Below are 25,385 nucleotides of genomic sequence, written 5' to 3' on the forward strand. Positions count from 1 at the left end.
GTAGCCAACCAATGTCTGATTTAACTTAAGGCCCACTCCACAAGAAGGAAATCATACCCAACACTACTTGAGTAACCAAGAACCAGAGACAAGATAGCCCAAAACTAAATAGGACTGATCAAAACAAATGAAAACAAAACAACAACAGAAATAAACAATAAACACACGCGCAATAAAACAATTCCTAATGATATTCTGCTGATCAGCGCCTTCCTTATCCACTCATCATCAGAGAGGCTTCCTTTGGCAGCAGATGAGAACAGAGGCAGAGAACCATAGTCAAACCTTATTCAGAAAGAGAGCCTGAATGGGGGGTTTCCATCAAATCTCTCACCTCAGAGCTCAGGGAATCCAAAGGAAAAGGAAGCAGAATGATTATAATATCCAGAGGTTATAGAGGACACCATGAGGACACGACTTTCTGAATCAACTAAGCAAGACACATATGAGCTCACAGAGACTGAAGCAGCAAGCACAGGGACTGCATAGGTCTGCCCCAGGGCCTCTGAGTATGTATTATTATTGAGAGCCGCTGGTAGCAAAAGTCCATGGAGTATACAGCAGTGACAAGTAGAGTTCAGAAGATCAACCTATCAGAACTAAGGGTTCTGTTAGAGGAAACCATCATGCAAGGTGTTATGGGATTACTGCCTTTTGAATGAACTGGCTGTCTCTCTTGTTGGAAACTTATGTGTACATGTAATCTCATGATTGCATCTCAATCTTGGGCACAACTTTCCTTATACATTTGGGGTAATTAGATAACTGTCCCCAGCTGTGTTTATTTTTTCATTAACATAAATCTTACCAGGGCCATTCTCTGGACAAAAGTATTTCAGCAAAGATATCTTTTTCCAAGGACAAAACTGAGCATAGATAAACATTAGCTCATCTCACCCACAGATAGAGAAAAGAACCACTAACAATTAAATCCTCAACTCCTTACCTTCACCCTGGTTTATTTACACAAGACCCTAACTTAAGAGATTTACTGCTCATATTCCTGGGATGATGTTTTAGCCACTTGCTAGTTACTGAGTTAAGGCAGTTACTTCCCACTGACCCAAGGAGATTGCTTACAGGGCCAGAGAGGTGATAGGTGCCAAGCTTCTTTCTTGTGCAAATTAAGATGTAATTCCTCCTCAGCCAGGTGCTGTTCCTATATTCCCTAATTGACCTTAGCCTTTAGTTGACCCTACTAGAGAACTCCCCTTTAGTCACTCCCCTTTTGGTTTGTAATTGGAGGCTAACATTTATTACTTTATGTGTGGATCCTTTTCACCTCTCTCTGTGACCCTGAAAACTTCAAGCCTCGAGGTGCTTTGCCAAAGAATTACTGTTTGTGTATATATACTGGTTCCCTCAGAGGACTAGAGAATTGATTGAGAAGAACAAAGATGAGGATGGATATGGAAAGAACTAGACAGACATGAGAGAACACCAGGAGGGACTGAGAGTAGGAGGGACTGAGAGGAGCTAAGTGTGAGAACAGAAAAGAAACTGTAGATACAATTGACTGAGAAGAATAAAGTGAATGGACTAAAGAATTCAGTGTGATTAGATTCATTTGATATCCCTCAGATTAGAATCCTCAACTGGTTGCTAGACTCTTCCACAGACTCTGGGAGTAAACAATATAGCCTGGACTATTGTTTATGTTATACTATAGCTATTAGATTATTATTTTTATTGGATTCCTGACTATGAGAACAAGTGGGTCTCTGACTCTTGCCTGCTCTTGGGACTCTTTTCCTCCTGTTTTGTTGCCATGTCCAATTTTGATATTATCATTTTTGCTTCACCTTACTATATTTTATTTTGTCATCTTTGGCTGTTATCTCTTAGAAGCCTGTTCTTTTCTAATAAGAGACAGAGAGGGAGTGAATCCAGAGGGGATGGGGGGGGGACCTTTAATCGGGATATAGTATATTATAAAATAATCTATTTTCAATAAAAATAAAAGGGAAAATGGGATGTGGATGAATTTTCTAAAATAGTTTGGCAGAACTTCAGAATTCTTCATGACCCAATTTTCTGAAGCAGAACGTGGCAGTGCACTTACCCATAGCCCTTGAAGATCTTTTCTCATGCATGCCTAATAAGATATAAACAATGCTGTTTCTAAAAAACTGAGTTAGATCCTACATGGGTTAGTAAGTACAGTACAAGAATCCTTTTTATTTATATCTCTCTATGTATCTACTGGATATGAGTACGTACTCATATTGTGCATGAGATATGATACTCATAGGAGTAGATTTCTGGGGTTTTTTTATTTGTTTGCTTCCTTGCTTTTGAGGTCATATCTTAATATATTGTCCACATTGGCTTAGAACCCATGACCCCAACCCCACTCATCAGCTTCCTGACTGCAGGGATTACAGGCATGTATTAGCATAGCTATCTATTGAGAGTTAGATTACCAGGTACCTTCCATACATTCCTGTCTGCTCAACCAAAATCTGTTTCTTTTTTATCACAATATATCTTCTAATAATACTTTCCCCACATTCAACTTCTGTCTCTTTATTGGGGTCCTTGTGACTTCATCTTCCCCAAGGATTTTCCTTGTAACAATTCACACATGTAAGAACTTTCCTGTCTTGAAATCAAGAGACTGGAAGTCAATAGTAACTTCAATGAACTCTTTCCTTTTGTTAAAAGGCTAATGGACTAATCTCCAATGATGGAATTTATTGAGAATATAAGATGAGTAGGGAGAATTTCAGAGATCTAAGGCATCTTACCATCATCTCTTGATGTCACTATCCATATTTCTTTCTGCATGTAGGGGTTAATTGTACTTGATTAGTAGGTTTCAATAATATCAGTCCCTGCATCATTGGTACTCATGGGAGTTACATGATGTCTCAGTGACTAAGAAATAAAAATAGTTGATCTCATTAAGTACTTTGCATGTATCACACACAGCTCTAGATTTGGAGAAATACTTTTTAAAACATAAAACATTTTTTTTTTGCATCATCTTTCTGAACATTTGCTCAGATACTGTTTTCTTATCAATTCCTTGTTCTGGCAACCATCTTTTTCCTAAGAGACCTGTTGAAGGTACCTAGTGTTACGTTTATTTAAGTTCCCAAATCATTCTGAATATCAGTTGTATATCATGCTCATTCTTCTCACCTATGCAAAAATAGCATGAGCAGATATTACTCACCATTTTGAAATAAATTTCTAGAGATCATTAAAAATCTCACATCACTCCAGGGTTGGAACTAGGAAGGAAACTTGACTTTTAACTCAAGGTGGTTTTTCATGCTATCACACAATCATTTGTCCCAAAAGACTGTGGAATAAACTAGCTGGGCAAAGACAATCATGTAATAAATTTCAAAAATAAATAAAGAGATATTAAATTGTCGCCTCTAATTTTTGTTCTCCAGTCATATGTTTTATCTCGGGATAGCAAATTGTTTACAAGCAATTACAGTAATTAAGCATAAATATACCCCAGTGAGGCAGATATTATTATCCACTTTTTAACAGATGGGAAAGCAGAAGTGAAGAGATCCATAATGACCTGCACAAGGCCAAACAGGGTGTCTGCAGCAGCGCCGACAGGGAGAGCCCAGGTATGTGAACATCTCAAAGTTGTCCATCAACCTCTGGATGACCTACTCTCATTCAAAAGGCTTGACATTCTGCAAAAGGGGAATAGACATAAGAGACGAAGTTGGCTGATGGCACCAGTAGAGAAGGAGGTGTCAGAAAGAATAGGCATGAAAAGGAGATTCTGTAAGGGACTGTATTTAACCTAACCCATTACATCCCAGGCCTTGAAACAAGGCTGACATTTAGCAATGGGTCGTCATTGTCAGAGTTACCTGACGTAAGTAACTTAACAAAGAAAGGATTTGTTTTTGGCTCAAAGTTCTAAGTAGAATTCATTCTGGCCAAGAAGTCATGGTGGTAGCTGTCTGGTCATGTTACATCTGCTTTCAGAAAAAGAAAGCCATGACTGCATTCATGCTAGTACTCAGCTCACTTTCTCTATTTGATGTTCCTGGACCTCATTTCAGGAATAGTCCAGCCTGTATTTGAAATGGGTCTTCTAACATCAATTAAAGTAATCAAGACCATCTCCTACAGGCATGCTCAGAGGCCCATCTCCCAGTTGGGTCAATGTCCTGCCATATTGACAATACCAACTGCCACAAGTCCCTCCACTTAGCAATAGAAGAAGTCACATATAGCACATAAGAGAGTCAACCCTAGGAAATAAGGAGACCCTGGGTTTTATTTCAGCTCTGTGTGTTCAGAATGAGGCAAAGCCTATGAAAAGATGATCCTTGGAACCACCAGCTGGGAAAATGTGCTCATGGATTTTCTTTCCAGAGGGATTTGAGTCAAATGCATAGTTCTTTAATATTAGGAAAAATATTACATCTGGGGAAATCAATGAAAGGCAAGAACACTAACTTCCTGTGGTGTACCTTTCTGCTGGTTATCACACTTGACAGACAGTTTGAATGCAAGCAGAATATTGAAAACCAAATAGAGTAAGACATGACTGATGCAATGGTATTGAGTTAATGAAGCAGGTCTGGGATGAGAGGTCAATGGAAAAGTATTCTGCTCTACTATTGGAAGCCAAAGTAATGAAGTTCAGCAAATTCTTCTTTGATTTTTCTGTTGAAACATTTGGGGGATGATTTTATCTTTATTTGTCATACATCACCTATCATTATACTATGGACACAGCATGAAATAAAATAAAGGGAATTTAAAAGCCTTCTTCAGACAGCTTTAAAAAGTTGTATGTTGCTCTCTGCTCTGCTCTGCTCTACCCCCATCCCACCATCTTTCCCTCTGCTCTCTGCATGTGCTCCTTCCCAGGCCTGGTTCTCTTGTACCCCACCCCTATCTTCCTCCTAATAAAGCTCTCAATAACTAGGTTAAAAAAAAAGAAAAGGAAAAGAAAGCTGTATGTCTAGCACAGAAAAAGTATCCATACACTCATTCATAGTTTTCAAGATATCTTATTTTTATTTTATATCTATGTGTCTGGGTATATGCTACTCATATGTGAGTATCCAAAGAGGACAGAAGAGGTTTTACTGCATCAAGCTGGAATTACAAGTAGTGTAAACAGCCTGACATGGGTGCTTGGATTATGAATAGTAGTCTTCTGCAAGAATAGCAAGTGCTCTTAACTGTTAAGTCATCTCTCCAGCCCCCTTACACCCATTTCTTCAGGTAATTATGACATTGATTATTTAAAGTAAAATGTAAATAGTAACTGTATTTTAACAAGAAAGGAGATATGAGAGAGAAAAAGGAAAGACAGAGGCAGAGACAGAGAGATACAGAGTATAGTGGTATTTGCTCCACCCATGACCATGAGCTATAGGGCCCAAAGGAGGCAGTGCTGCCTGGATATTCATCCCCAGGACAGTTAAACAACCCAGTGTTTAATGTAAAGAACAATATTGCACTGGATGATAGAACAACTTAATAGATGGATCAAAAATTCCAAAAAACACCATAAAATGAATATTTTGGCAGACTTCCACAAATGAACAAAGACCAAAGCTTAGAGTATGTAGTAATATTGTGTCCCCCAATATATTGTACATCTTAATAAACTTATCTGGGGTCAGAGAACAGAACAGCCACTAGACAGACATAGAAGCCAGAAAATAGTAGCACACACATCTTTAATCCTAGCATTCTGGAGGCACAGATCCATCTGTAAGTTCAAAACCACACTGCAAACAGCCAGGCATGATGGCACATGCCTTTAAATTCAGGAAGTGATGGCAGGAAGCAGAAAGGTATATAAGGCATGAAAACCAGGAGCTAGAGTCTGTTAAGCTTTTAGGCTTTTGAGCAGCAGTTGAGATGAGATCACAGAGGCTTCCAGTTTGAGGAAATGAGATCAGCAGAGGAATTGGCTAGATGAGGTGAGCTTTGGCTGGTTCTGCTTCTCTGATCTTCCAGCATTCACCCCAATAACTGGCACCAGGTTTTGTTTTGTTTTGTTTTATTTTTATTTTTTATTTTTTTTATGAATGAGACCTTTTAAGATTCGTGTTACAAGAGTGTGAATTGCCAACATGGTCCTGGAAGAACTAGTAAACACAGGTGCAGATGTGACTATAATTACACCAAAATAATGGCATCTGAATTGGCCTCTTCAAGAGGTAGATGTCCAATTTCTAGGGCTTGGAACCCTATCTCAGGCAAAACAGTTGAGATGGGTTGAACACATAGGGCCAGAAGGCAAAGAGGAAGATTGAAGCCAAATGTGGCAAATGTAGCAGTAAATCTTTGGGGCTGAGCTCTGTTACAGCAATGGAATATCCAGATTAAAATTCCTCCAATATCAGAAGAGGGATATAGGCCAATTCATATTTCTGGGAATATTATAAAATACTATAAAACCCAGCTACCAACCGTTCAGGTTGTACATAAACAGAGCACAACTATTGTTGAACTCTCAGAAGTACCAAGAGCCTTACCTTTAAAATGGCTAACTGATAAACCTGGACAGTGGCCTGTGACACAAGAGAAACTACAAGCTTTAGAACATCTGGTTCAGGAGTGGTTAAATGCTCAACACATTGAAGAATCTACCAGTCCTTGGAATTCTCCCATATTTGTTATTAAAAAGAAATCTGGTAAATGGAGAATGCTGGCAGATCTGAGAGCCATAAATAAAGTAATTCAGCCTATTGGCTCCCTACAGAATGGGATACCTTAACCTCTCTGTTACCTAAACAACAGCCTACTATAGTTATTGACTTAAAAGACTGTTTCTTCAGAAGGAACACTACCAAACTCTTTCTATGAAGCTACAATTACCCTGATACCCAAACCAAACAATGTTGCAACAAATAAAGAGAACTACAGACCAATCTCCCTAATGAACATTGATGCAAAAATACTCAACAAAATATTGGCAAACAAAATCCAAGAATACATCAAAAAAAATTATCCATCATGACCAAGTAGGTTTTGTAGTGGATAGCCATCCCAGCATTGGCCTGGAAGTTCCAACCCCCATTGAGGCTTCGGTAATGGTCACGCCCACAAGGCAGGGTGGAGGAGGAAGCGGAAGACCAAGGATCGGGAGGAGGGCTCTCTCTCTTGGTTCCGGGACCCTGGACGCTGGAGGTAGACCAAGCAGAGTTCTCCAGAGAACACCGCCGGACTGCACTATACCTTTGCCAGACCCTGCAACCTACCCCTTCATTTGTAAGTTACCCCACAAAATAAACCTTTTAACTATGTGGAGTGGCCTTAATAATTTCACCAATAAGGTTTCATCCCAGGGATGCAAGGACGGGTCAACATACAAAATCTGTCAATGTAATACACCATATAAACAAACTGAAAGAAAAAAATCACATGATCATCCCATTAGATGCTGAAAAAGCCTTTGACAAAATCCAACACCCCTTCATGATAAAGGTCTTAGAGAGATCAGGAATACAAGGAACATTCCTAAACATAATAAAGACAATTTACAGCAAGCCAACAGCCACTATCAAATTAAATAGAGAGAAACTCAAACCAATAACACTAGAATCAGGAACAAGACAAGGCTGTCCACTCTCCCCATATTTATTCAATATAGTACTAGAAGTTCTAGCTAGAGCAATAAGACAACAAAAAGAGTTCAAAGGGATACAAATTGGAAAGTAAAAAATCAAACTTTCACTATTTGCAGACGATATGATAGTATACATAAGTGACCCCAAAAATTCTACCAGGGAACTCCTACAGCTGATAAATTCCTTCAGTAAAGTGGCAGCATATAAGATCAACTCAAAAAATCAGTAGCCCTCCTGTACACAAATGATAAAAGGGATGAGAAAGATGTCAGAGAAAAATCACCCTTTACAATAGCCACAAATAATATAAAATACCTTGGGATAACACTAACTAAACAAGTGAAGGACCTTTTTGATAAGAACTTTTAATCTCTAAAGAAAGAAATTGAAGAAGATATCAGAAAATGGAAGGATATCCCATGCTCATGGATAGGTAGGATTAACACAGTAAAAATGGCAATCTTACCAAAAGCAATCTACAGATTCAATGCAATCACCATTAAAATCCCAACACAATTCTTCACAGACTTGGAAAGAATAATACTCAACTTCATATGGAAAAACAAAAGACCCAGGATAGCTAAAAGAATCCTGTATGAAAAAGCAACCTCTGGAGGCATCACCATCCCTGACCTCAAGCTCTAATATAGAGCTATAGTAATAAAAACAGCCTGGTACTGGTATAAAAACCAACATACAGACCAATGGAGTTGAATTGAAGACCCTGACTTTAATCCACACACATATGAAAACCTGATTTTTGACAAAGAAGCCAAAACTATACAATGGAAAAAAAGAAAGTATCTTCAACAAATGGTGCTGGCATAACTGGATGTCAATATGTAAAAGATTACAAATAGATCCATATCTGTCACTATGAACAAAACTCAAGTCCAAGTGGATCAAAGACCTCAACATAAATCCTGTTACACTAAACTTAATACAAGAGAAAGTAGGAAGTACTCTTGAATGCATTGGCACTGGAGATCACTTACTAAATATAAACCAACAACACAAACACTAAGCACAACAATTAATAAATGGGACCTCTAGAAACTGAGAAGCTTTTGCAGGGCAATGGATACGGTCAATAAGACAAAAAGACAGCCTCCAGAATGGGAAAAGATCTTCACCAACCCCATATCTGACAGAGGATTGATCTCCACAGTATATAAAGAACTCAAGAAATTAGACATCAAAATACCAATTAAAAAATGGGCTAAAGAGCTAAACAGAATTCATAAAATAAGAATCACAAATGGCTGAAAGACATTTAAAGAAATGCTCATCATCCTTAATCATCAGAGAAATGCAAATCAAAACAACTCTGAGATACCACCTTACAACTGTCAGAATAGCTGTGATCAAACACACTAATGACAGTCAATGTTGGAGAGGATGCAGAGCAAAGGGAACACTACTCCACTGTTGGTGGGAATGCAAACTTGTACAACCACTGTGGAAGTCAGTATGGTGGTTTCTCAGAAAATTGGGAAACGAACTACCTCAAGACCCAGCCATACCACTCTTGGTCATGTACCCAAGGAATGCTCAACCATGCCACAAAGATACATGCTCAACTATGTTCATAGCAGCATTATTTGTAATAGCCAAAACCTGGAAACAACCTAGATGCCCATCAACTGAAGAATGGATTAAGAAAATGGGGTACATATACACAATGGAATACTACTCAGCAGAGAAAAAACAATGACAACATGAAAATTTCAGGCAAATGGATGGAACTAGAAACAATCATCTTGAGCAAGGTAAGCGAAACCCAGAAGGACAAACATAGTATGTACTCACTCATAAGTGGATTCTAGATAGAAAGCAAAGAAAAATCAGACTGTAACCCACAGAACCACAAAGCTATATATATATGGCATGGAGGACCCTAGGATGACTGTTGCCTATAATAAGATTTGGTTTTACTCAATTACTGAGCAACCCTCAATGAAATATTACACTATTAAGGACAATAAAATTTCTCAATGGGTTTCTAAGCACTGAGTGCGCCCTGTGGCTACAGCTGAAGCAAGCCCAACATGGCAGAGACCTATTGGGCCTTTGTGAAAAACTCTCCCCTTCCAATGCCAATGGGGATTGAAAGTCCAATATGACCAGCTTTGGCAAGCATTAACATAAGCCTAGGAACTGCAGCCATGCAGTTGGATTCTCTAGAAGGTAATGTATTGTAACTGCTTTTTCAAATATGTTTGAGAATGTGTCACCCAGACACCTAGGAAATTAAGGAAACACTGAAGATCATGGACCTCCATTTAGTAACAGTAGCATGCCAGCTAAGCATTTTCATTCTCACAATCCTATTCAAGCTGGAGCAGTACCTACTTCTCAGGAGTGGCTCTGTGCAACATTTTTTGGCCTCCTGAAATTCATTTAGCCCCATTTGAAGATACCTTAAAATTTGTGAGTCTGAATGGCCACTATGAGACCATTAGTTCTGCTCCTTCTGAGCTGCCTGTTTTTCCTTTATGGTTCTTAGTTGTTCTTTCGCAGAGCTGCCAGCTTAAGTCATGCTGGGATCAAGAATAATGGGCCTCGGTGGTTCATGTTCCTGGAGTTGTGTCCATGCCAATAGATACGCACATGCTCCAGAAGAGAATTTGACATCACTGCTGCCATTGTTGCTGTTAATAACAGTGACGACCACTGCTACTACTGTTTCTGGGATTGCCATTACATAATTGGTTACTATAGCTAGTACAGCAGAGACCCTGGCAGAAAAAGTAGCTACCACAGTTAATTAATCTTTCATTCTATTGGGCATGACAAATTTAAATCAATAGTTATATACATTTTGATTGGCTTTGAAAGTTATAAATTTACAAATTCAATTTCCATTTGCTTTCTAGATCCCATCTTTCAAGGACTCCAGTTTGCAGTAAGGCTCATTTAGGAAGGGAATGGCTCAGTTGCCTTTAGCCTACCAGCTATGTGTGGGTTAAGACTTCTGTTGGTCTTTCCTGTGTCGAACACAGATTGCAAGCCCAGCACCACTTAGAGATCTTTGGCAATAGTTAACTCTGCAGCTCTTACACAATTGAGCCTGTATGATAATGAGTATTCAGAGACAGGTAATGCCTGCGGGGTGCTCACCAACCTAAGACAGAATGCCTGTGTGGCCTGGACAGGTGTCTCCATGATAGGTAAGGTGACCTGCTGACATTCCATGCAACCTAAGTCAGAAGCTCATTTTTTAGTAATAGGAGGGGACCTATAGGGCCCTGGCTCCCATTTTGGTTAACTGTTGCATTGCTCGCTGACCTTGACCTTGATACCATCCCTATGCTAATTCCCTTCGAGATTCTACCCTCCAGAATGCTTAAGGGAAGCTTCTTGACTGTGTATCCATCGTATTGGGCATTAACAGCTTAGATGCAAGATTGTAAAACATCAGAAGCAGGGTTGGGGATTTAGCTCAGTGGTAAAATGCTGGCCTAGCAAGTGCAAGGCTCGAGGTTCGATCCTCAGCTCCAAAAAAACCAAAAAACAAAAACAAAAAAACAACAACAAAAAAAAACCAACACAACAATAACAACAACAAAAAAACCTCAGAAGAGAAGTTTTGCCCTCCAGGGGTTCTCCCATTGTGCTGTAAGCCTGTATTTAAGATCTCCACCCTCCTTCAATAAATGGCATTCGGCATTCAGAAGAAGAAGAAGAAGAGGAGGAGGAGGAGGAGGAGGAGGAGGAGGAGGAGGGGTTCAAGTTCATGATGGGAAACCCACAGAGACAGCTGACCGGTACTAGTTGGAGCTCATTGACTCTGGACTGACAGCCTGGGAACCTGCATGGGACCAAACTAGGCCCGTTGAATGTGGGTGATAATTGTGTGGCTTGATCTGTTTGTGGGGTCCCTGGCAGCAGGACCAGGACTTATCCCAGGTGCATGAACTAACTTTTTGGAATCCATTCCCTGTGGCAGGATACCTTGCTCAGCATTGATACAATGGGAAGGGGCTAGGCTCTCCTTCAACTAGGTATGCCAGACTTTGTTGACTACCATGGGAGGCCTTACCCACTCTGAGGAGTGGATGGGGGTAGAGTGGGAGGGAGGTGAGGAGGCAGGAGAAGGGGAGTGCAGAACTGGGGTTGGTATGTACAATGAAAAAAATTTAATAAATAATATATTTAAAATAAAAATGACTGTTTCTTTACCATACCCCCTTAAGAAGAGGATAGAGAAAAATTTGCCTTCACAATACCTACTTAAAATAATTCTCAGCCAGTCAAGAGATATCAATGGAAGGTTCTCCTATAGAGAATGTTAAATAGCCCTACTCTGTGCCAATATTTTGTGCAAAAATCATTGGAAATAATTCATGCAAAATTTGCATAATCTATAATATGTCATTATATGAATATCTTATTAGCTGATCTAAAGTTAGGTACCTTAGAAAGCATGTTTGAAGAAGTAAATAAAGTTTTGCCTTGCTGGGGATTACAAATTGCTCCTAGAAAAAAATACAAAGAGGAAATTCTATTAATGATTTAGAATATAAGATAGATTACAAAAAATTAGATGACAAAAGGTACAACTCAGGAGATATAGATTTTGCAGACTCTTAATTATTTTCAAAAATTGTGAGTAAGCATTTCCAAGTTATAGACCATCATTGGAATACCTAAAGATAGACTAGTAAACTTGGTTCATACCCTAAAAGGGGACAAGGACTTAAATAGTCCAAGAAAAATTATAAACTGAAGTTGAGAAGGAATTGGCTCTAGTAGAAAGAAAATATGTGAAGCACCTGTAGATTGTGTGAATCCAGAATTTAACTACATTCTGGTCATATTACCCTCCAGACACTCCCCCACAGAGATTTTGATTCAGAGGGAAGGTATTATATTGGAATGTATATGTCTAGCATGTAAACTAAGTAAGAAGTTAAAGGCCTACATAGAATAGATCTCTGATTTGATTCTAAAAGGAAATTTAAGACTTTGTCAGTTGACAGGAATATACTCAGCAGAAGTTGTAGTATCTTTAACTAATGAGGAAATTCCTCTTTATGGAAAGATAATGAATGCTAGCAAAGATCCTGCAGTAACTTTTTTGGAGAGAATGATAATTGTTATCCCAAAAGCAAGAGAATGGAATTCATAAAAAGAACTGAATGGATCCTTCCTCACATTGTACAGCAAAAAAACAATCTCTGGAGTCTCCACATTCTATACTGATGCAAATAAATCAGGAAAGGCAGGATACAAATCAGGAGACTTAAGTAAAGTTATTCAAAGCCCCTATAATTCTGTACAAAAGGCAGAACTGTATTCCAGTCTTATAATACTAATGGATTCCACAGAACCTCTCAATATAGTTACTGACTCTCAATATGCTGAGAGTTGTTTTACATACTGAAACCACTGAATTTATTCCCAATAATATAGAATTAACTTCACTATTTATACAATTACTAAGAATTCTGTTGACGTGAGACATGATGGCTCCTGGCAGCACCAATCTGATCCTGAGAGAATGTTGGGCTTCTAAGACATTTCTGTTTGGAAATTCTTGGCACAAAATGGCTTGCTGGGCAAATAACTGCCCTTGCCTTGACTGCTGACAGTATGGAACTGTCCTTCTGAACAAGCAGAACACAAGAAAAAGCAACTACTGAACCTTACCAAGACCGAGTGAGATGGTCATTCAAAATTCCTGCTTCTTAAAATGGTCTATCAGATATTCTAGGTCTGTACTCAAATTGGATACCCCAATGATGTTGAGAAACGTTAGGTGACTGTCTTGGCTGCCAGCTGTCTCTGTCTATTCTCACAAGAATTTCAGAATTTGTTTGCTTGTATTTTCCATTTTCTTGGGTATTATTAGGTTCCTTCTCAGGTCTTTGATGGAGCTGAAGACTAGAAAGTTACATTTACAATCTTCTTGTATCTTAGCTAGAACATACTAAGAACTAGAGTCAGAATCTTCAGGATAGGACAGCTATTGCAGTAATCTCAGTAATTTGCCATTTACTGATGATCTGAATATTTCTGGACATTTACCATGTCTTTATCCTTTGACGTTGTGCTTGTTAGTTGTAGTTCCATTTTTGTTACAGTATTACCTTTTGTTTTTCCTGGACAATACTTGATAATCATTCTTATTGTATATAGTTTTAATTAAGTTTAAAACATTCTTATTTTTTAAAAAAAGGAGGGGGGATATGGTGGTGGTATTTGTTCCATCCATGACCTTGGGTTATAGGGCCTGAAGGAGGCAGTGCTTCCCACTGTTGTAACAGAAACAGAGAAAGACAGAAACTGAGAAGCAATAATCTTCTATGAAAGTGACCTGCCAACACTGACCCATCTATTATCTCAGGGAGGCACCTGAGTTTGTGTATCTGTGACTTCTAGTTTACTCAGAAGTAAAATGTTAAGAGGACATGTACCAATGAAATATTACATTGACTGAGAAGATTATAATTTATAAATATATATGCATATACAAATACCTATATGCATGTAATAAAAATGAAAACAGAGACTATGGATTTGAAAGAAAACAAGGAGAGGAGAGTTTAAAGGGGGAAATGAAGGGAAAGATGTTATAATTATATTATAATCTCAAAAGTAATAAACTGGACAGTGGCGGCACATTCCTTTAATCCCAGCACTCTGGAAGCAAAAGCAGTCAGGTATCTACATTTGAGGCCATCCTGTGCTACATAATGAGTTCCAGGATAGCCAGAGCTACACAGAGAAACCCTGTCTCAAAAATTACCCCAAATAATTAATAATAATAATAATAGAAGAGAGAGGGTTTCATATACCCTCTAGAAGAACTCTTTATCCAAATAAATCCAATACCTGCATTGAAACAGGGCTGCATTATCAGTAGCAATAATAAAGTAATATTATTTGGTTCCAAAAGATTGTGAAAATATACTTAGGAAAACAAATTTAAGTACTGATTGAAATAAACAATTTAAGTATGGTGACACTTAATAGGAACCTTCAAAATCATGTTTCTGTGGCTGACTCTTAGAATTAAGGAGACACTTTTATGTGCTACTCAAATGGTCAACTGATCTGCAAATAAGAAAAAGGATAGGGAGAGAAGCAGGTTAAACTATGGAGCCTCACCTCAATTAAAAACATTCCCATTGGGGCTGGAGAGATGGCTCAGAGGTTAAGAACACTGGCTGTTCTTCCAGAGATCCTGAGTTCAATTCCCAGCACCCACATGGTGGCTCACAACCATCTGTAATGAGATCTGGCTCCCTCTTCTGGCCTGCAGGGATACATGCAAACAGAACACTGTATACATAATAAATAAATAAATAAAAAATCCCAGTTAACTATAAATCCTTGGATGTTGAATGCAAATTATCTCCAAGTTAAAAATTTGAGTAAATAAGGAAAATTAAGAAAAATGGCCATCTGATCACCAGACTAGGTCAGTTCAGGCTTTCTCTCAACCATTGTCAGTAGACTACAGTGGATATATCATTGTGGATTTCTGGGGACCTCTCTAGCACTTTGCTTCTTCCTGTTCTCATGTGGTCATCATTTATCATGGTCTGTTATTCCTTGTTCTCCTTTTCTGTTCTTAATCCAGCTGGGATCTCCTGCTCCCCTAAGCTCTCATTTCCCCAAACCTTGCCCTTCATTACTCCCGCTGTTGTCCATGTTGTTCATGTAGATCTCATCCATTTCTCTGTCATTGGGCAATCCCTGTGTCTTTCTTTCTTAGGGTCCTGTTTTTGAGGTAGCCTCCATGGAGTTGTGAGTAGCAGTCTAGTCATCTTTGTTTTACATCTAGTATCCTACTATGAGTGAGTAAATACCATGTTTGTCTTTCTGACTCTGGGTTACCTCACTCAGGATGATTTTTTCTAGATCCATCCATTTGCCTGCCTCCAAACCTCATGATGTCATTGTTTTTCTCTGCTTAGTAGTACTCCATTGTACCATATTTTCTTTATCCATTCTTCAGTTGAAGGGCATCTAGGTTGTTTCTAGGTTCTGGCTATTACAAACAATGCTGATACGAACATAGCTCAGCAAATGCCCTTGTGGTATGATTGAGCATTCCTTGGGTATATGGCCAGGAGTGCTACTGGGTCTTCAGGGAGATGGATTCCCAATTTTCTAAGGAGGCACCATCTTGATTTCCAAAGTGGCTGTACAAGCTTGAATTCCCACCAGCAGTGGAGGAGAGTTCTCCTTGCTCCACATCCTCTTCAGCATAAGCTATCTTCTGTGTTTTTGATCTTAGCCATAAAAAAGAAAGAAAAATGGAATATTAGAAAATGATTCTGATTCTTTACTTTCTACTATTTTGTTGGCATGTAGCTATGTTTCTTTTAATTAAGTAGGGTTTACAACCTAGAATGAAGTGAATGGGTGAAATTATGTGTACAGGGAAGAAAGTATCCACACACCTACTTCTGTAGAAAGTTGTTATGGCATTGTTATTTCTCTTAAATTTATATAATACCTATATCATGATAATAGAGGAAGGACAGAGAACAGGACAGGACTGAGATAGGAGACACAGAGCAGAGAAATGCTGAAGGACAGAGACACAAATAGATTGGGGCAGAGAGAAAGACAGGGGACAGTGCTGTAGTGATCAAGAAGCTGGCCTACAAAAACATCTAGTTAAACCTTATTTTTGCTCTGTTTACATCAGGTTGGTAATTTTGAAAACTTTAATGTTGGAGATGTAAAAGCCCCCAGTCCCTCTCTTTGATTGCTCAGCCATCCACCTCATAAGCAATGTGAGGCTAACATTGGCCCTTTGAACATTAACACTCAGGAATCTCAATTTGGGTTGACTGACTTCCACATCCTACCAAACAAATCACTTCTGAGTAAAAAATATTTCTCTACAAGACACTAGAGCTAATGGCTTCTTTCACCATTAAACACCATTAAACACAAGTAGCTGGTAAAGGATAGCATCCATGCTTTCTACCTTACCAGCGATGAGCAAAACCTATTGGAGAAAATTGCAAACCCCAGTAGTCAGATGAGCTATGCCTATTTGCAACCCATGCACACACTTCCACAGTGTGACCATATGTTCTTCTTCTGACAAGTCAAAAACTTTTTGCTCACAAAGAGAGAGCTTCTGCTCTTTGCCCAGCTGGAGTTGCCAGACTTTTATCATGACATCTAAGCAGAGTCACTTCTGGATTTTCTCAAGCCCAGGTTCTAGGTCCTCATCACCACTGGATCAGATTTACATGGCCCATTGATATTCAAAGTCTCTGAAGTCATGGGTATTGCACTGTGACATTATAGACTTTCTGAACAAATGGATGGCCTGCACCATACCCCCCACAATCTCCCACTTTGGCATTTGGGGGTTCCTAATGTTTAGTGCAAATGATTATGAGGCTTTAAATGATTTATTTTAAAGTCAACTTACCATATCTTTGTTGTTCAATATCTTAAATTTTCTTTACATCTCCTTTGCCCTAAACAATGAAGCTGTGACTTTGGAAAACTTAAAATTAACTTCTTACTGGGAAACCAGTGAGGATGGCTTGCTTATTATTTCTTTTGTTAACAGGTTTATAGGGGGTTCATAATTTTTCCTTTTATTTGTTCCTTAATCCACTCTATCTCTGTCTTCATCACATGAATGTCAAGTGCATTTAAGAGTCTATTATCTTCCCAGTCTCTGCAGTGTTCTTCTAGCCAGAAGGATCTCTTCCTTCTAAACTGACTCTGGTGGAGGAAAGTCAGGATAGTTTTTCAGTACTGATTCAACCAATTAGATGATTTGGGAACAATGCCCCCTTTTATCACATATTAAGTTCTTCAGTGGACATGTAATTCTGGTCATGAGTTCATTGAGCCTAGGAGGATTGACATATATATCTACACACACACACACACACACACACACACACACACACACACACACACACATATATAAATTTATAGTAACTAGTGTCACAATCAGACATGTTAAGTGAGAAATATCCAGCAAAGTCATTGAGGATCTTGGTAACATGACGCTTGTTCTTACACCCTCGATTGCTTGTTGGAAAGGATTTGCTAGTTAATGGGACTCTCTCTCTCTCTCCCTCTCCAAATATGGCTCCTGCCCACTTTGCTTTCATTTTAAGGTCCCATGGCCTTCTGTGCGGCAAAAGATTAGCATCTTAAAATCCACAGCTCCTTAAACCCCCACGCCCACATTTACTATGTTGTTTCTCATATCCCTGCCATGTTGAATTACACCTTCTAAGTTTGAACTGTACACCTCACTCTAGGTTTTTTATTTTTGCTTTTTGTTGGTTTTTTTTTTTTTTTTTTGTTTGTTTGGTTGATTTTTTTTTTTTTTTTTTTTTTTTTTTTTGGTTTTTCGACACAGGGTTTCTCTGTGTAGCTTTGTGCCTTTCCTGGATCTCGCTCTGTAGACCAGGCTGGCCTCGAACTCACAGAGATCCACCTGGCTCTGCCTCCCGAGTGCTGGGATTAAAGGCGTGCACCACCACCGCCCAGCCCTCACTCTAGGTTTGTGCTGCAGGAGTAGCAATAACAGGGGAGTATGTGGCACTTGGAATGTCTCCTGATTTCCAGCTCATTAGTGAACCAAGAGGATGCTGTGCTCTGAGTTTTGCATGGGGCAATACTAAAAGCCTTTTTTAATTTCACAAGGTTGAAGTCCTGGAATTATCTAGATTAAAAAGGAAAGTAAATTTTAATCGATTTTATGATGAAGTTCTGTGTGTATCTATGTAGTATGTATAAGTACACATTTTTATTTATGAGAGAACACTGCATATTTCTGTCTGGTCACGGGGAGGCCAGAAATGGACATAACAAGACTTTCTTTGTAACTCTTCTTATTTTCTGAGTCAGAGCCTCTCATTTAATTTTAAGCTTGCAATTAGGGAAGGCTGTCTGGCTAGCAAGCCAGAAGGATCCAAAGCCGCTGATTGTACATCCATAGTATTACATATGTATATTAACACATTCCCTGTCTTTTTTATTTGGGTGCTAGGGATTCAAACTCATGTTATCATGCTTGCATACTGAGCAATATATTGACCCATGCCAGCCAAAAGTATACTCATAACAGAACGCTGAATATAAAAATCAAATTAAGAGTCAGGCGGCGGTGGCACACAACTTTAATCCCAGCACTCAGGAGGCAGAACCAGGCAGATCTCTCTGATTTCGAGGCCACCTTAGTCTACAAAGCAAGATCCAAGACAGGCACCAAAACTACACAGAGAAACCCTGTCTTTAAAAAAAAATCAAATTAATATTTTTCAGCTCAGATTTCATAAAGTTTCACTCAAATGGAAGAACATTAAGCATTTTTTTTTGTTTTTATATGACCAACATCCTCCACTAAGCAAACTACAAGATATAAAACCAAAACCCATGATATTGAGCTTCCCAAAACTGAAATGGTAGCACATTCCTGGACTCTCCATGCTCAGGAGGTAGAAGCAAGAGGATTGGGTGTTGGAGGATAGCCTTGGCTACAACAGTGAAACAATCAACACACATTAAGAATTAAACGATCAACAACAAACAATAACAAAAACACTTGAAGTCTAGATTAGGTGTAATTTCCCATCATTGTCTCATTTTCTTTTTTTTTTTTTTTGCGGGGGGGGGGGGGGAGTTGAGACAGGGTTTCTCTGAAGCTTTGGAGGCTGTTCAGGAACTCACTTTGTAAACCAGGCTGGCCTTGGACTCACAGAGATCCACCTGCCTCTGCCTCCTGAGTGCTGGGATTACAGGTGTGCTCCACCACCGCCCGGCCATTGTCTCATTTTCTAATGCCGAGTATAAAGTCCCACACTGATCACATAGAAAAGAAATAAATGCATTACAGACATTATTAGATGTAGTAAGGTGACCATAAAGAGATATGCTGCCTCATAGCCTTTTATCATTTATTTATCTATTTGTTTATTTTGGTGGTGGGAGGATTGAAAAGTTTAAGGCAAGATTCAGTCTCACTAAACTAGAAGCTCATTTTGTAAATTGGGGAATGTGGAAATAGCTGGGGTGGCATTATTTATTTCAAGCAGGCTGCTGGCACGTAGTGGAAGTGGTCTGATTTCCACTTTGTCCAGCTTTAGCTGTGCAATTTACTTTCTCATGCATGGTGTCATGCATGCACCAACTGCAGGTTCATCAGCTGATATCAGCTGTGGTGAGCATCTCAGAGCAGGGCAGTCACAGCACAGCAGATCATGGATAAGGAAATACTGATGACCTCCATTCTTTGTAGTCTCCTTCCCCTGCTAATGACTTGACTGAGTTTTCTCATTATTTTTTCAAACAGTAATATACCTTTAGTGTGTAAACTGCCACAAGCAACAGAGTTCTAGTCCAACATTTCCACTATTGTCCATACACACCTTCCTATGTTTCCAAGATAAGATTAAACAAATATCCCTTAGAAACATAGACTCACTTCTGTCTATATAAATTGAAAGACAGTTGATGAACCTTTATTTTCTACCAGTTGGAAAAGCTTCAAATCAGGAAGAACCCTCCATGGCCTAATATAATCTAAATTTAAATAAATAAAAGACACTGCATTTATCTGCATATGCAGGCTCCTAATAACCCTTAACCATGGTAAAATGTGAACTGAATATAGATCTAGTGAAAGTGAGTATCTGTGATAGGGTTTTCAAGGTCTAAGCTATGTATCAGATTCCTGTATTCTTATCCAATGATAAAAATAGACGAGAAAATGACATCTGGAAGAGTCTGTACTCAGTATCTAAAGGTGAAATTGTCTTTGTTTTCAACATTTCTTTTTATGCTCATAGAGCCCTTAAAAATGTCATGTCTTACCTAAAGACAGGCATTTATAATTATTTTATTCCAGTATTCTGTCATTACCTGATATTCCATGGTCCATGGGGGATTTTTCCATCTCTGCACTTTAAAATTCCTTTGCCATACTCACAAGAAAAATGTTCTTGAACTTGTCCACAACACTTTCTAATTTGTCAGATCTTCATCAGTCAGTTCAAAAGAGCTTAAAATGTCATCTGCCTCATCTGTCACTGTCACTGTGTGTGCATATGAATGAGTGTGTGTACGTGTGTGTGTGTACGTGTTGTGTGTGTGTGTGTGTGTGTGTGTGTGTGTGTGTGTGTGTGTGTTAATGTATTTATCCGATTTGTTGCTCCTGTCTTCCCCGAGCTTGATACAGGTCTGAATCTTCCCCATCTCATAATTTATTTCAGTCACTCCTTGAATGTGCCGAAGCTGAATTTCTCAGGTAGACTCGTCTGAAAAGACACCATGCTCTAGTAATTCCATAAGCAATTATCATCCTAATAGCTTGCAAATTCTGGTTTGTGTATTCAGTGCTAGTCCAGTGTCAGACAGGGGTCCATTTGCCAACTAAGCCCTTAACTCTTTTCTTTCAGAGACGTTCCCAAGGGAGTAGAGGTTGTTTGGCTCTTGTAAGAGGCCTAGAAATAGATGGGGTAGAATGCTTTGGCCTGGTTTGCTGCCCTCAAGACAAATCTATCATGGCTCAGCACAGCATCAAAAGCACTTGTGTTTTTCTTTTTCTTTTTTCTTTTTCTACCATCAATACTTTAGCAAAAACTAAAACTACTAGTTTCTTATTCTTGGAGTATTATATTAAGTCCACCATGGCTAATACAGCAGAGCCTAATACTATTGTTTATTATTCTTAGACTGTGATTTCAGATATTTTGCACACTTGGAGGTGATGTTATGGACTAGAGGAAATACTAACAAAAGCAGAAGAAGTGATTTCTGGGGTGAATAATACAGGCCATAGATACAACAGGACTCTAGAGAAGAAATGGAACAGTAATAAAAGACACCAAAACCTATACAGCCAAGGGGACTAAATGAGAGGAGCTGGAGGACAGTAGAACAGCCTGAGCCAGGATGTATGGTCTGTTTTGGAAATAGATCACAGACCAGGCAGAGAACCCTAAAGGTCTGCAGTCAGGTCATGGAAGATGATGATGATGATGATGATGATGATGATGATGATGTTGATGATCATTATTATTATTATATGAATTCTGAATGTTTGAAATTGAACTAAAATTACATCATTTCCTACTTTTCTTCTTTCAGCCCCTCCCAGTTGCCCTCCTTCAAACCCCTCCCATGCCTCCCCAACTCTCAAGTTTACAGACTCTTTTTCTTTCATTATTATTGTTATATAGATACATACACATATACACATTTAAATATGTATATATGAATGTGTATGCACACACATATATATGCATAATGTTTTTGTTGTTTACGTATATATGGCTTCAAGGATAATCACTTTGCATTGAACAGCCTTTAAAAGGGCTCATTTCTAGGAGAAGCTAATTTGCCTTCTTCCAGAAGTCATTAGTTGCCTGTAGTTCTTTATCTAGTGGTTGGAATCTGAAAAAGTTTTCTACTTCTGCACTGGCATATCTGTTTTTTTGTTTTGTTTTGTTTTGTTTTTGAGACAGGGTTTCTCTGTGTACCTTTGCACCTTTCCTGGAACTCACTTGGCAGCCCAGGCTGGCCTCAAACTTACAGAGATCTGCCTGGCTCTGCCTCCTGAGTGCTGGGATTAAAGGTGTATCTATTGATATTGTTATTTTGGGGGTCTGGTTGACACAAGTATTTCTAAACAAGACAGTTTTATAGCCTACTTCTTGATAGTTTGTCTCTTAGCATCTTCATACCTCCTCTTCCATGACATAAAGTACTCAAAAGAAAAAGCAACAAACCAGGATCCCATTTCTACTAAAGGAATCTGTTGAAAATAAGGATGATATCAAGTCATCTCAAGATACAGAAAAACTGAGAAACTGTTCTTGATGAATGTCTAAATGGGAAGAATTTTAGTTTTTCATCCTGAAGGCAAAATGCATCAGGTAGAAATTCAGTTTGTTTTCTAGAAAGAGAAAGGGGGCTTCAGAGCAGAATGGGTGGAGAAGGTCTTGGAGGAGCTGAAAGAGGAGAAATGTGTGATCAGAATATATTGTATAGAATTTTTTCAATTAAAAAATAAAATAAATAAATTCAGCTTCAATAAGTCATTAGAAATAGTAATTATGTAGGTAAATTAAAAATGCTGATTTTTTAAAATCTTTCCTTGATTTCTTTAAAGCATAAATGGCCATTCCAGTAGCGGGGTGGTATTCATGGTGGAGCTTGTGGTGTGTGTTCATGTAAAATAGTTGACTGTATCAGCACAGAGCATGAACCTGGGGTACCACTGCTATGAGGCAATTGCATGTTTCCTGAAGGTCTATAATAATAACTCCAAAGCACACAAAATTCACCATCAATCACTTCAAAAATAGAAAGAAATAGCTAAAAAAAAAAAAAAAAGCTAACAGTTTTAATAAGTAAATACTAAAATTCTATGACCTTTCAAAGCAACAAGGAAAGAAAGGAACAACCATAGCAATAAGTTATAAAGGTAAAAAATGCTACCCAACCTTTCACCAGTTGAATGTACATTGTGGACGATGTGCTCACAAACATGGTAGGTAACTGATTTGGGCAATATCTTGAAAGCAATTCATCTAAATTCTTTCAACAACTGTGCTCAGTTAGTTGGATAGGAATATTTCTAAAGGCAGAAGAAGAAAGAAGACAGGGAAGAGGGGAAAGAGAAGAAGGATGATGAAAAAGAAGAAGAGGGGAGCCTGTTACTAGAATAACAGAAATGAAGAATTTAAAAACACACTTGAAACTACAAAATCTATTCAAGCTTTACAGTATTCCAGAGGCTGAGGAAAGAGAATTGCTATAAGTTCAAAGCAAGCCTGAGCAACACAGTGAAGACCAGACTCGTCTGAGCTACCAAGTATTTCAAAACTCGAATAAAGGGACATCAAGATTGCTCAGCAAATATAATCACTTGCCATGGGAGCCTGACGGCCTGAGTTTAAATGTCAAAACACAAGGGAGAATAGAAGTGAATCCCAAAAGTTGTCCTTTGACCTCTCCCACATGCCATGATAAGCATGTACCTAAACACACACAAACACACACACACACACACACACACACACACACACACACACATACACACACACAGCAACAACAACAATACTACCATCATCATTATCAAAATATATATAAATGTAAATGAATAAATATTTATCCACACACATTTATAAAACTCATATTTCTACTAGAAAAATATAGAAGAAAACTGGGAAGAATTAATTTAATTGAAGATTTCTTTGCATGTATCATTAACTGTGCATATCTAAGAAAAATGTATTAATTCTATCTCATCAAAATTGAAAACTTCTCTTCAAAAGATACAATTAAGAAAATGAAAAGACAAACTGGGACAAAGCATTTGGGAGGAAATATTTGAACTTATTTAATAAAGGGTTTGAATTCCAACTAATGTAAAAAAGAGACATGAAATTGGGAAGGGAACTTATGGGATATCTGGAAGAAGCTGGAGAGATAAATGGAAATATCAAAAATACATTGTATTCATTTCTGAAATTCTCAAAAAATAAAAAGTACAAAAACAACTTTCAAAACTCATTAGCAAAAAATTAAACAAACAGAAAAGACAAGTGATTTCAACAAATATTAACACCAAATAAAACAAAAGGATAGTTAGTGCTGGACAGATGGCTCAGTGGTTAAAAGCACTTACTGGTCTTACAGAAGACATTGAGTGTGATTTCCAGTACCCATGTCCAGTGGCTCACAAAGACCTGTAACTTCTGCCATAGGTAATATGGCATTCATGTATACCTGAAGACAAGTACACATGGACTTGCACAAGGACCACAAAAAGAGTTTCAATGTCACAAGTCATCAACAAATAAAAATTGAGACCGTAATGAAATATCACTGCGCCCTATTAGAAATCATTCCGAGCAGCAATAATGGTTGAAAAGGGGATAATTTGTAATTGTTTATACTTTCAAATTGATTAAAACTTTTATTAATATCTTAAACAGTGAGATATGCACTATTTTACTTCCTCATTCCCTACGTCAGTTCTTACCCCCAAGGAAAATGAGCACAAGTATGCATAGAAACACTTGCACATAAGTGCTCACCAGGCTTTTATTTGTGATAACCAACATCTGGAAATTATTCAAATACACATGGACAGGGCAGTGTGTAAACAAATTCTGCAGACAGACTTGTTCTTCAATAAAAGGAACAAATAATCTGCACTCACCATGGTGAAGCTTGAGATAATTAGAGTGAAAGACACATACAAGAGAACAGATTATGTACCTCACTTATAAAACTTCTAGAAAATACAAACTAATCAATAGTGACTAACAGCAGATTAGTGGTTGCCTGGTAACATGAGGGGTACTCAAAAGAGAGTGAGAAAAAGTCCTTAGAGGACATGAAGAAACATGGAGAATAATGGACACTTCCCTGACCTTGATGGTATTGCTCACACATTTAAAAATCTTCTCAAATCCAACATTTCCTATAGATGCAACTTCCCTCATGTTAATTATATCTGAGTTGAAAATGTTCAAAAGGGAAAAATGATATTCATAGGAACACTGCCTATGAAAGCAAAACTCTTTGCACTGGAAATACCAATCAACAGCATATAAATTATTAATCAGTTAGCATACATCAATAAAAGTGAAAAGCCCTAGCCAGGCGGTGATGGTGCACACCTTTAATCCCAGCACTCAGGAGGCAGAGCCAGGTAGATCTCTGTGAGTTCAAGGCCAGCCTGGTCTACAAAGTGAGTTCCAGGAAAGCACAACACTACATAGAGAAACTCTGTCTCGAAAAGAAATCCCTCACCCCAAAGAAATGCCCTATAAGAATGTGGATGGAACTTTG

Source organism: Onychomys torridus, chromosome 13 (genome assembly GCF_903995425.1).
Source record: "Onychomys torridus chromosome 13, mOncTor1.1, whole genome shotgun sequence".
Taxonomy (NCBI): domain Eukaryota; kingdom Metazoa; phylum Chordata; class Mammalia; order Rodentia; family Cricetidae; genus Onychomys; species Onychomys torridus.